The 13,743-nt window shown below is 40.6% G+C and overlaps 2 non-coding genes and 4 pseudogenes across 2 annotated transcripts; all 6 read right to left on the bottom strand.

Moving 5' to 3' along the window:
• Positions 1-779: 779 nt before the first annotated feature.
• Positions 780-4,059, bottom strand: LOC149517832 (25S ribosomal RNA; annotated as a pseudogene).
• A 232-nt stretch (positions 4,060-4,291) lies between these two features.
• On the bottom strand, positions 4,292-4,447 carry LOC149517833 (5.8S ribosomal RNA). Its single transcript, XR_016344803.1, has one exon. It is a non-coding gene; the product is annotated as a 5.8S ribosomal RNA (ribosomal RNA).
• Positions 4,448-4,737: 290 nt separating this feature from the next.
• Positions 4,738-6,084, bottom strand: LOC149517834 (18S ribosomal RNA; annotated as a pseudogene).
• A 282-nt stretch (positions 6,085-6,366) lies between these two features.
• Positions 6,367-7,529, bottom strand: LOC149517835 (18S ribosomal RNA; annotated as a pseudogene).
• Positions 7,530-7,818: 289 nt separating this feature from the next.
• LOC149517836 (25S ribosomal RNA) lies at positions 7,819-9,667 on the bottom strand (annotated as a pseudogene).
• A 255-nt stretch (positions 9,668-9,922) lies between these two features.
• On the bottom strand, positions 9,923-10,078 carry LOC149517837 (5.8S ribosomal RNA). The gene has a single exon (XR_016344381.1). It is a non-coding gene; the product is annotated as a 5.8S ribosomal RNA (ribosomal RNA).
• Between the last annotated feature and the right edge of the window lie 3,665 nt (positions 10,079-13,743).

A 13,743-nucleotide genomic window follows, 5' to 3' on the forward strand; every position in this document is an offset into this window, starting at 1 on the left:
GTGAGCTACTCGAGTTAGGAATAAGAATGATTGAACTTACCTTGACTCAATAATAACCAAGCCAAATTTGAATTTTATTTGAGTTGGACCCAAATAGCTGCTGAGTACTAATGTATCATTTACACCTTGAGCAAATGGAGTCAATTCCCTATCCAAGGTCACACGGGGTTTGACTTAAAATCGCTTGTGACATATGCATCGAGCACCATTTAGTGTTGATGGTGATCGAGGGGCAAACAAGTGCCTTAGGTGGGAGGGTCACGATACACATGTCGTACTAAGTGCCAAATCTACCAAAGAGGTGTTCAAGGCAACAACCTACACCAAGGGCCCACTTGCACGAATGATGGTTAAGGTAAGTGCTCACATAAAGTGCCAGCATCTGGCGATGGTGTCTGAGTCAACATCCTGCACCATGGTGCTAGCATCTACATATGGTGTCCAAGGTAACAATGGGCTAGCATCTACCATTATGTTTGATGCAATTGCTTGCACCAACCAATGGCCAGATGTTGTCAATGGTGTTTGAGGCAACAACTTGCACTAAGGGCCAGTATGTGCTGATGAAGTTCGAGGCAAGTGCCTGTACCAAGGGCAAGCCTTTCCTTGTAACAAATACCAAGGGCATTTGGTTGTTATTTACTTGGACTCCTGAGGGAGGGATGTCATCACCCAACCAAATTGGTTGCAATAGAGAACACCATTTATCCCCAACCTTAGAGGTATGTAGTGTAAAAAATGAAGTGAGTGGACTTTGGTGGTTGTGAAGCGAGGGAGGGATGAATTGAAGCGACGAAGGGCTGAATCTTAGTGGATCATGGTAGCAAGGCCACTCTACCACTTACAATACCTTGTCACATATTTAAGCCATCTATAAAGGATTTTACCCACCACTCTATGGGAATTAGCCCTAAAGAGGCTCGTATGGCTTATCCGCCGTAAGGGCTGCACCTACAACATGTGCCATTGAGGGCCATGGGCCCCTACTAAAGTTGGCAATCGGGTGATGGGTGTGTTCATTGTTTCTAGCCTGGATTCTAAGTTAGAGTTGTTCAGTCATAATCTAGTTCATGGTAGCTTCACACTACTAGCTTTTCAACCAAACATGATGACCAATTGTGCAAATCAACAGTTCCTCTCATACTAGGTGTGATGCTACCATCAGTGGGGTAAAACTAACCTATCTCATGGTAGTCTAAGCCTAGCTCATGTTTCTTAGTGGTGGGTGAACAATCTAATACTTGGTGAATTCTGCTTCACAATGATAGGAAGAGCCAACATCAAAGAATCAAAAAGCAATGTCGCTATGAATGCTTAGTTATCATAAGCCAATTATCCCTTTGGTAACTTTTCTAACACCTCTAACTTCAAATTTTAAAGGTTTAAAGGATCAATAGGCCACACTTTCATGATTCGTATTCGTATTGGAAAATATAATCAAATGAGCTTTTACCCTTTTGTTCCACACAAGATTTCTATTCTTGTTGAGCTCATCTTAGGACACCTGTATTATCTTTTAACAAATGTGCCACCTTAGACAAACTCCCCACCTAACAAGGTCTTACGCTTGGATTGATCAACGAAGGGTAGTTTTGGTTCCAAAAGAAGGGGTCATGCTCCACCTCTGGTTCATGGAATAAGTAAAATAATGTTAAAAGTTGTGATATTTCAATTTTTCCTAAGGGCTCCCACTTATCTTATACCTCTCAAGTTATTTCACAAAGTTGGACTCTACCAAGCTCATTCCCAAGGTTATGGTTTTGTTGGATAGTAGATAAGGATAATAGGAATCTCATTAATCCATTTATGCATGTCACTAATTAGATGATGAGACATTTGGTTACCCTAAGAGAGTCATAGTTCCTCCCGCTATTTACCTGCACTTGGTTGAATTTCTTCACTTTGACATTCAGAGCACTGGGCAAAAATAACATTGAGTGAGCATCTGTAGGGACCATTGCAATGCTTTGTTTTAATTAAATAGTTGGATTGCCCTTGTTCATAATAGTTTTGAGTCTATTATTCATCATCTAGGAAAGACCCCTAAGGGAGCCATTCTCAGTCCATCCCCTAATCGACATGTGATAACCCATTCTCATTGTAAGAGTAGTTCAAATAGTGCACTAGTAGCCGATAGGTTCAGGATTGGAACCCCCATGCCTAGCCTTCAGAGCCAACCCTTTTCCCAAGGTTACAAATCTATTTTATCAACTTCTTTTACCTATATTGGTTCATCAACCAAAGGTTGTTCACATTAGAGACCTGATGCAGTTATGAGTATGATTGGGCATGGATGGTAGTTGGTCTTCTAGATTTTTAAAGGTCACCAAGGGCTCATTAGACACCATGCAACATATAGTGATTTTTTGGTTGTTGGACCCTACCTTTGGTTGAGCCATTTCCAGGGTAGGCAGGCCATTAAATAAAACAAATAACTCTTCCTAAGGCCTCCACCAACATCTTCAAACTCCTTAACATTGCCATTAGTCACCGCATCTTGGTTTAAGAATTTTAGCTTGATTCCTTTTTAAAGCTTGTGCTGGACATGCTATCAGATGACCTTTCCCCATCTTTTAAGATCGACTAACCCATGTGCAAGTGCCATTCACATGGAACCTTTCTCTTCTTCAGCCTTAAAGTTCTTATTTGAATATTTGCTGCTACCACCAAGATCTATACTGATGGTCGCTCTACTTATGCTTTGGGTTTTACAGTGCTCCCATACCTTGCTATTCATTAGGGCCTGGCCCTTGCCCTAATAGCCATATATAGGTCATGTGCTTAAGCACCATCCTTTTTTAAGGCTAGTTGATTTAGCAGGTGAGTTATTACACACTCCTTAGTGGATTTTGACTTTTATTACCACTATCCTATTGTCTTAATTGACCAACACCCTTTATAGGTTCTAGGTTAGCATGCAATTAGGCATCGTAACCTAGCTTCTAGTTCATCTTGCATCACCAGTTCTACTTAACAAAATGGCCTACTTGGAGCTCATGATTCCATGGAGCCGTTCCATGAAGTAGCCTCACCTTTTTACCTATTTAAAGTTTGAGAATAGGTCAAGGGTGTTGCATTTTTGATGCCTCTAATCATTAGCTTTACTTGACAGAACTTGCTAAGGTCTCCAACTATCTTGAGAGAAACTTTAGAAGGAGCTAGCTACTAGACAGTTCAATTAGTTTTTCACTCTATACCCAAGTTAGATGAATGATTTGCATGTTAGTATTACTGCGGGCCTCCATCAGAGTTTCCTCTGCCTTCACCTCACTCAGGTGCAATTCAAAAGATCAAGGTTGGTCAGTAGTGCACTTGCAAGGGATCTTGCCAATTAGTTTCCTTACACCTTATGGGTTTTCTAACTCCTTGACTTGCACACATGTCAGACTCTTTGGTTCGTGTTTCAAGATGAGCCAGATGGAAAGCCTATAGGTTGACCCTAGGAGCACATGTGGGTTGACACACATCTAGATGGCATGTGTTGCATTCCACGATAGTGGTGACAATGTCTCTGTAGGCAAATAAAAAGCTTGAGCTTAGGCCATTGCCATGATCCGCATCGATCCATGCCCTAAGTCGATTGGTGGACTAGCTCTCGCATTCCACATCCAACTGATGAGCATTCCTAGCCCCCATCTACTTTTCTACCAATAATTTCATGCATTTTTTTACTCTTTTTTTAAAGTTCTTTTCATATTTCCCTCATGAAACTTGTTTGTTATTGGTCTCTTCCTTGTATTCAGCCTTGGATAGAATTTACTACCTGATTAGGGCTACATTCCTAAACAACTCGACTCGCAGATAGCACCTCATAGTGTGATAGGGTCTAGGCATAACAGGGCTTTCACCCTATTTGATACCTCTTTCTAGTGGACTTGGGCCCAGTCCACCATTGAGGATGCTTTTCTAGACTACAATTTAGACATCGAAGATGCTCGATTATCAAGTTAGGCTTTTCCCAATTTGCTCATCATTACTGGGGGAATCCTAGTAAGTTTCTTTTCCATTACATATTGATATGCTTAAACTCAGAGAGTAATCTTACCTGACCTAGGGTCACGATGCGAGCATTGATTGAGTGATATGAGGGGTCTGATGGGGTTCAAATGGAAAATAAATGCTCGTCACTAGAGATAATGCATGCTAAGAGCTTTACCAGCAATGGTCACAACATTATCTTTATCGGGGACTCACTTTTGGGCTAATGACAACTGACAAGATCATAAGAGGCCATTTTTTGCCACCTCGCCTGAAGCCTGATGGGTGGGGGGTTTGAAGGGGCAATGATGCATGACACCCAGGCAATCAAGCCCTTGGCCTAATGGCTTAGGGTGAAACTTGCATTCAAAGACTCGATGGCTCATGGGATTCTGCATTTCACACCAAGTACCATATTTCACTATGTTCTTCATCGATGCAAGAGTCAAGATATCCATTATTGAGAGTAGTTTTGGTTTTTCATGATAAAAGGAGTCACGGTGCCACCCATGCATGCAATGTGAATCGATGACAATGGCACACATGCTTTTTCTCATTTCGATCCCTTAGTGCGATTCATGCTAGGGATTCGTTATTTGACCACAAATGATGACACTGATTGTTTCGTTTACCCAACAAGCAAAACAAAGTGACCATCATGCACACCCACAACTAAAAGAGCCTTAAGGCACAAAGGTAACCTCACCCCATTGATGTTTTGTTAACAAATTCACGTATCATTCATTGAGCAAGTTTCAACAATGATCCTTCCATAAGTTCACCTATGAAAACCTTGTTATGACTTCTCCTTCCTCTAAATGATAAAGTTTAGTGGACTTCTCATGATGTCGCAGGTAGCAAACCATCCATGTCACCATGATTTGAACACTTCATGGACCATTCAATTGGTAAGAGTGATAGGTGGTGTGTAAAAAGGTTAGGGATGTAGTTAATGCAAGCTGATGACTCACGCTTACTAGAAATTGATCATTGAAGACCAACAATGGCAATGATCTATCCCCATCATGATGAAATTTAAAGATTACCTGACCCTATCAGCCAATGCTATAGACACATTAAATACATTAGTGTATTGTGTGTGCGACCCAAAATATCTAAAGGTATCATAGACTTGTTATTGCCTCAAAATTCCTTACCCTAAAAGGCCATAGTCATTCTAAGAAGCTAGCCACGAAGGTTCACCTTCACATAGCTATTTAGTAGGCTAAGGTCTCGTTTGTTAATTGAATTAACTAAACAAATCACTCCAACTAAAAATGGCCATGCACTACCACCCATAGAATAAAAAAAGAGCTCTTAATCTATCAATCCTTAGTTGTCTAGACTTGGTAAGTTTCCATGTGTTGAGTCAAATTAAGCCATAGGCTCCACTACTAGTGGTGTCCTTTAAGTTTCAGCCTTATGACCATACTCCACCTGAAACCCAAAGACTTCTATTTCTTATAAGGTGCCAGAGGAGTCCTAAAAGTAACATCTGTTGATCCTTGGTTGGCATCATTTATGGTTAAGACTAAGACAGTATCTAATAGTCTTTGAGCCTTCAACTTTCGTTCTTCATTAATGAAAACATCCTTGGCAAATGCTTTCATAGTTGTTCGTCTTTCAAAAATTCAAGAATTTCACCTTTGACTATGAATATCAATGTCATTGACTATCCCTATTAATCATTACTTCGATCGCCATAGTATCATCAAAGAACCAAATCGACAGCAATGGGGGTTTCGACGATCAAAGGTGGAAGGCCAAGGGGTGTGCACACATGATGAGTGATGGGTGCTGGTCCTTGGCCCTTATATTGGCCCCTATCCCCTAATAAACCTCAATAACTCACACCCTCTTAATGAGCATTAAAGCTTTTATGGTTCACAGTCAATAGCCATTCAAGTGTTTGAAATGGGGACACTTTTTTCAAATGGCCACAAAATCTTCTACACTAATTTTTTAGCTGAATGTTTTTATGGATGCCACAAAATACAATAATTTTTCTACACATGGGATTTTTCAATTCTCACCAAGTATAACATTTTGCTATGTTCTTCATCAATGCGAGACTCGAGATATCTATTGCTGAGAGTCATTTTGGTTTTCCATGACAAAAGGAGTCATGGTGCCACCTGTGAACACACTGTAAAAGGGATAGCAACATCATACGTGCTTTTCTCCATTCTAGTTCCTTAGCACGATATGCGTTGAGGCCTTGTTATTTGGCCATAGACGATGATACCAATCATTTTACCCACTCGAGAGGTAAAACAAATTGATTGTTGCACACACCCAGGGCTAAAAGGGGCTCAGGGTATGAAGACATGCTTGCCCTCTCAGTGTTTCATTAACACATTTGTGGGTCATTCGTTGAGCAAGTTTCAACAATGATCATTCCCCAAGTTCACTTAAAAAAACATTGTTACAACTTTTCTTTCCTCTGAATGATAAGGTTTAGTGGACTTCCCATGGTGTCGTAGGTAGCAAACCATCTATGTCACCATGATCTAAACACTTCACTAGACATTCAATTAGTAGGATGAGCAGTGTGTAAAAAGGGTAAGAATGAAGTCAACATGAGCTGATGACTCGCACTTACTATCCCTAGCATGATGAAATTTGAAAGATTACTTAGACCTGTCAGCCAAGGCTATAGACTCATTGAATACATCAGTGTAACACATGTGTAACCTAGAACATCTTAGGGCATCACAAACCTGTTATTGTCTTAAACTTCCTTAGCTTAAGTAGCCATAGTCCCTCTAAGTAGCTAGCCACAAAGGATCACCTCCATATAGCTAGTTAACAAGCTGAGGTCTTGTTCGTTAATGGATTTAACTAGACAAATCAATCCACCAACTAAGAACTACCATGCACCACCTCCCATAGAATCAAGAGAGAGCTCTCAGTTTATCAATCTTTACTATATCTAGACCTAGTAAGTTTCCCTGTATTGAGTCAAATTAAGCCATAGGTTGCACTCTTAGTGGTGCCCTTCCATCAATTCCTTTAAGTTTTAGCCTTGTAACCATGCTCCCCCCAGAACCCAAAGACTTTGATTTCTCATAAGGTGTCGATGGAGTCCTAAATGTAACATCCATCGATCTTTGGTTGACATCATTTATGGTTAAGACTAGGATGATATCTGATCATCTTCAAGCTTGCAACTTTCATTCTTGATTAATGAAAACAACCTTGGTAAATGCTTTCACAATTGTTCATCTTTCATAAAAAGAAAGGGTCATGTCCTACCTTTGATTTACAAAATAAGTAAAGTAGCATTAAAAGTAGTGGTATTTCAATTTCACCTGAGGGCTCCCACTTATCCTACACCTCTCAAGTCATTTCACAATGTCAGACTAGAGTTAAGCTCAATTGGGTCTTCTTTCCTTGCTGATTCTGCCAAACCCATTCCCTTGGGTGTAGTTTTTCTAGATAATAGACAGGGATAGTGGGAATCTCATTAATCCTTTCATGCGCATCAATAATTTACTCCCACAGTTTACCTACACTCGATTGAATTTTTTCACTTTGACATTTAAAGCATTGGGCAAAAATCACATTGTGTGAGCATCTGTAGGGACTATCACAATGTTTTGTTTTAATTAAATAGTCAGATTCCCTTAGTCCATACTAGTTCAAAGTTGACTATTCATTGTTTGGGGAAGGCTCCCGATCGACACATGGTGACTTACTCTTGCCATGGAAATAGCTCAATAGTGCATTGATAGCTGATGGGTTCAGGAATAGGACCCCCATGCACAGCCCTCAGAGCTGATCCTTTTCTTGAGGTTACGAATCCATTTTGCTAACTTTCATTGCATACATTGTTCTATTGACCAATGGTTGTTTACCTTAAGACCTGATGTGGTTATGAGTATGATTGGACATGGATGGCACTCGATGCTCTAAATTTTCAAGGGTTGCCAAGGGTGCACCAGACACTAAGCAACATACGTTACTCATCTAGCTACTAGACCCTACCTACAATTGTGTCATTTCCAGGGTAAGGAGGCCATGAAATAGAAAAGATAACTCTTTTCGAAGACCCACCAATGTCTCTAGATTCTTTAATATTGCCATTAATCACTGTATCTCAATTTAAGAATTTTAACTTTATTCCCTTTCAAAGCTTGTGCTGGATGCACTATTAGACTATCTTCCCCCATCTCTTAGGATCAACTAACCTATATGCAAGTGCCATTCACATGGAACCTTTCCTCTCTTTGGCCATCAAAGTTTTCATTTGAATATTTACTACTAATGCCAAGATCTACACTGATCGTTGCTCCACCTGAGCTCATGTCTTAAGTTTTACATCAACCATGTGCTTTCTTACTCATTAGGCTTGGCCCTTACCCTGATAGTCGAGTATAGGTCATGTGCTTAAGCGTCATCCATTTTCAGGGCTAGTTGACTCGGTAGGTGAGTTGTTACACACTTTTTAGCAAATTTCAACTTTCATGACCACTGTTCTGCTATCTTAATCAACCAACACACATTATGGGTTCTAGGTTAGTGCAAAGTTGGGCACCATAACTTGGCTTCTGGTTCATTCTGCATCACCAGTTTTACTTACCAAAAATAGCCCACTTGGAGCTCTCAATTTTGTGGCATGGATTAATTAAGTCACACCATCCTACCTATTTAAAGTTTAAGATAGGTCGAGGGTGTTGTGGCCCCGATGCCTCTAATCATTAGCTTTACCTGATGGAATTCACCAAGGACAGGTCGAGGGTGTTGTGGCCCCGATGCCTCTAATCATTAGCTTTACTTGATGGAATTCACTAAGGGCTCCAACTATCATAAGGAAAACTTCAGAGGGAACTGGCTATTAAACAGTTTGATTAGTCTTTCACCCCTATACCTAAGTTAGATGAACAATTTACATGCTAGTATTATTGTGGGCCTCCACCATAGTTTTCTTTGGCGTTGTCCCACTAAGGCATAGTTCCTTATCTTTTAGGTCTTTATAGGCATGCTCACACTCAAACCCTTCTTAGAAGATCAAGGTCGATCAGTAGCTCACTCATGAGGATCCCACCAATTAGCTTCCTTGTGTTTTATAGGTTTTCTACCCCATTGACTCACACACATGTTATCCTTGTCCATGTTTCAAGATGGGCTAGATAAGGAACCTATAGGCCTATGTCAGGAGTACATGAGTGTCAAGGCATGTCGAGATGGCATGTGCTGTATTTTATAATCATGGTAACAATGTCTCCATAGGCATATTGAAAGCTTGGGTTTGGGCCACTGCCACAACCCACAATGGTCCATGCCCTAGCCGATCAATGGATCGGCTATCGTTGTTCCACATTTAACTAAGATGCATCATTGGCCCCCATTTCACTTCTTTCTTGATAATTTTAAGAACTCTTTGACTCTTTTTTCAAAGATTTTTTCATCTTTCCCTCGTGATACAGGTTCTTTATTAGTTTCTCACCCATATTCAGCCTTGGATGGTTTGATAAGGTCTAGGCACAATAAGACTCTCAACCTCTTTGGTTCCCTTTTCCTAGGGACTTGGGCTTAGTTCACCACTGAGGACACTTTTGTAAACTACAATTTAGATGCCATGGGCACCGATTCTCAAGCTGAGCTCTTTCTAGTTTGCTTGTTGTTACTAGGGGAATCTCGGTAAGTTTCTTTTTCTCTGCATATTGATATGCTTAAATTCATCAGGTAATCCTACTTGACCTGGGGTCATGATAATAGCATCAATCATGTGATGTGAGGGGTCCAATAGGGTCTAGATGGACAATGAGCATGCGTCACCAGAGTCGAGGCATGCCAAGAGCTTTACCATCAATGATCACGATGCTATCATTATTGGGGACTCACTTTTGGGCTAACCATGATCTATGAGATCATGAGGGGTAATTTTTAGCCCCTTGCTGTAGAGCCTAAAAGGTGGGGGTTTAGAAGGGGAGACAATGCATGACACCCAGGCAGGCTTGTCCTTGGCCTAATGGCTTACAACACACCTTGCATTCAAAGACTCAATGGTTCATGGGATTCTACAATTCACACCATGTATCGCATTTTAGTACATTCTTCATTGATGCGAGAGTTGAGATATCCATTGTTGAGAGTTGTTTTGGTTTTTCACAAAAAGAAGGAGTCATGATGCCACCCATGTATTCACCATGAACAGGATGGAGAAGGCACACATGCTCTTTTTCATTCTGGTTCCTTAGGGTGATTGGCGCCAAGGGTTTGTTATTCAGCCATAAGTAATGATACTAATAGTTTCACCTGCTTAGGAAGTGAAATGAATTGATCATCGTGTACCCCTAGGGTAGGAAAGGGCTTGAGGCACGAAAGTACCCTTGGCCCCTTAGTGTTTTGTTAATGCATTGTTGTTCATTAAGCAAGTTTCAACAATGATCTTTTCACAAGTTCACATATGAAAACCTTGTTATGACTTTTCCTTTCTCTAAATGTAAGGTTTGGTGAACTTTTCAAGAATCATGGGCAATGAACTATCATGTTGCCATGATCCAAAAACTTCATCAGACCATTCAATCAGTAGGAGTGATGTGTGATGTGTAAAAAGGGCAATGATATAGTCAGTGTGAGCTGATGACTCATGCCTAACAGGAATTCCTCGTTGAAGACCAATAATTGAAATGATCTATCACCATGATGACAAAATTTCAAATATTACTTGGGCCTATCAGCCAAGGCTATATGTCATAAGTTGAGACTTAGGCTCTGACTTGTGTAGCTCTAGGACCCATGAATTGACTTATTCAATGTCCCAAAGCAACCTTTAACTAGATCAATGCATGGACACTTGAAACTCTATGGCCAACCATCTTAATCTACTAATAGACAAGGCTGCACATAAATTGCTTGATGGAAAGCTAAAAAGAACAGCAGAGATAGGAAGGAGTAAACTTGTATTATTTAAGTTGTGGTGTGTATAATGAGGGTGAAGGGCTTTTCCTATTTATAGCTAAGGCCCCCTTGAACCAATGGCTGACATAGTTCCTATCCTAAGGCTTACAAAGAATCCAATATATACAGGACATTACAATATGATTATAGAGAGTTAGAATTTTATATAAACCCTATCAGAAAAGGAGTTTGAATTAACTTAGACTCCTTCTTCAGCAGTATCCATATGGGGCTCTTTTTTAAACCTTTGCATGGTTTAGTTCTGCTATGCTTGGGCCTATTCATGTGCTTATGCCTAGGTCTATTTGAAAAGTTATCAAACTAGATCCCTTAGCTTGAGCTCCCTAAGCTTGTTTTAATGTCCATACACCTATTCTGGGTCATGGTCTTACCCCAAAGACCTCTATTACGCCTCTGGGCCTAGTTTCCCTTGCATTCTAACTTGGTCTTGATTACCTTAGAATCACTCCCTATCTCAGTGAGAACCCCTGGGCTTGGTCTTTCCTATGGACTGTGACATTTTCCCCTACTTATTCTAGCAACACCCTCATTGTTAGAGGGATATTACACCTGAACTGCATGCCTCTATGCAAATCAGTTTTGTCTTCTCCCCTCGAACTAGATTTCCCATGTGTTTGTCCCATACCCAAATAAGTACTCTACTGGTTGTTCTCTCGAGTATCATCAACCCTGTGCAACACTAGTCCCTTTTGCCTACACGTTCGATGTCTCATATACTTTCTTTGAGTTACCCACTACAAACATTTTTTTGGAGGGATCTGGCTACACCTTGGGAGTAATGCTGTGGCACTCCATTACCACATCACTATCATCTCCTAAAGAGGTTCTACCTTTTCAACAGAATCAAAAAGCATCGAGCTGTATCACCTTGGGCTCTTCTTAGTGCTCATCACCACTACTACTCTTGCCTACAAACAACTTTTCTACATAGTTGATGGTTAAAGGCCTTGCACACCTCGGGAACTCCTGCACCCTTTGCTAATTGTTACATAAAAAGCAACTCAAGGGCTTATTCTCCTTGCCCCTACTGGCGACAGTAGTGGCCATGTAAAATCTAGGATTTCTCATGGCCTTTCCTCCATTAAGGAACAAACATTGGTGTCTCCCCTACTTTGGTTGTTTCCCCTAGGCTTTGGAGACTTAGTGTACTAAACCTGAATCTTTGATTCCACAAAAACACTAGCCTAACTTGACTCCTGCATACCTCTTTGTTGTAGCATGGTCTTTACTCCTGGCTTTTGACCATCGAAAAATTGCTTAGCCACCACCACCTTAGGTCCTAAGCCTACAGCAACAACTATGGCAGTTTGAAATGTAGTATGATCAACCCTGAGCCTTGCTAGCTCCTATTACAAGGTTGACACCATGGCCTCCAATGCCTCATTCCACTGCATGAGCACCTCTAATACCTCATTCAAGGATCCTTCCCTATCCTTGAACCTATACCTCAATTCAATAATAGTCACCTCAAACTTTTGCAATTGGGTATCTAGGGACATTACCATGACTCCCAATCTAGCCTTCCTTCTTTTGTCTATAGGTGGGCACTTATCAAGGGCTTTACCCTGGCCTTTGGTCTAATTTTCCCTAGTGATACCACAACCCTAAACAATTTACAAAACCAAAAAGATTACCTTAACCTTCTGCACATTCCAATGATCTAGTCTTGGTCCCCATAAACTAGCACACCTATTTGTTGGCACAATACACCAACACATATGCATTGTCAAGCACTAATCTACACATTGGCTCAACACACCCTTCATTCTTGGTCAGGCACTAGTCTATACACCTACACACCATGCGTAGCACTTCTATAGCATCGTAATAGTAATCAGTTGAACACCTAGTCTACACTTTTATACACCTATATCTTATGCACTATGGGGCATATCACTAGCACACAAGCACAAAAATGACTTATGATGCTGACACCACAAAATTGAATGCCTACACCAACACGTTCGAAACCTCTCCCAATGTTAACTTTAGTTCTAATAGCACACAACATTGATCACTTTGGACTAGCTTTTGCTAACTCTAAACAAGTTCTAAACCTGCTCTAATACCACTTATCATGGGCTGAGACTCAAGCTTTGACTTGTATGGCTCTAAGACCCAAGAATTGACTCATCTGGTATCCTAGATAAGCCTTTAACTAGACAGATACATGGGCACTCAAAACTCCAAGGCTAGTTACCCCAATATACTATTAGACAAGGCTACACATAAACTGTTTAATAGAAAGCTAAAGTGAATGACAGAGATAGGCAAGATTAAACTTGTATTACTCAAGTTGTAGAGAGTATAATGAGGTTGGGGGCACCTCTTATTTATAGCTAAGGCTTCTTTGAATCAATGGTTGACATAGTTCCTATCCTAAGCTTCAAAAAGTCCAATATATATAGGACATTACAATAGGATTACATTGAAGAGTTCTAATTTTACATGGACTCTATTAAAAAAGAGTTTGAATTATCTTGGACTCTTTCTTTAGCAGTGCCCATGTGGGGCCCTTTTTTGGGCTTGCGATTTCTTTGGTTCTACCTATACTTAGGCATACACCTACACCCATGCCTGGGTCTGTCTGAAAGCTACTAAACCAAATCTACTAGCTTAAGCTTCCTGAGCTCATTTCAGTGCTTATGCATCCATTCTGGGTCATGGTCCTACCATTGAGACCTCTATTGCACCTTTATGCTTGGTCTACCTTGCATATTGACTTGGTCTCAGTAGCTTTAGAACTGCTTCTTGTCTCAATGAGAACCCTTGGCTTGGTCTTTCCTATGAGACAGTGACATATAAACTCCTTGAATACATTAGTGTAGCACGTGTGCA

This window comes from Durio zibethinus, chromosome 8 (assembly GCF_047325235.1).
Source record: "Durio zibethinus cultivar Kanyao isolate XHJ-2024 chromosome 8, ASM4732523v1, whole genome shotgun sequence".
NCBI lineage: Eukaryota > Viridiplantae > Streptophyta > Magnoliopsida > Malvales > Malvaceae > Durio > Durio zibethinus.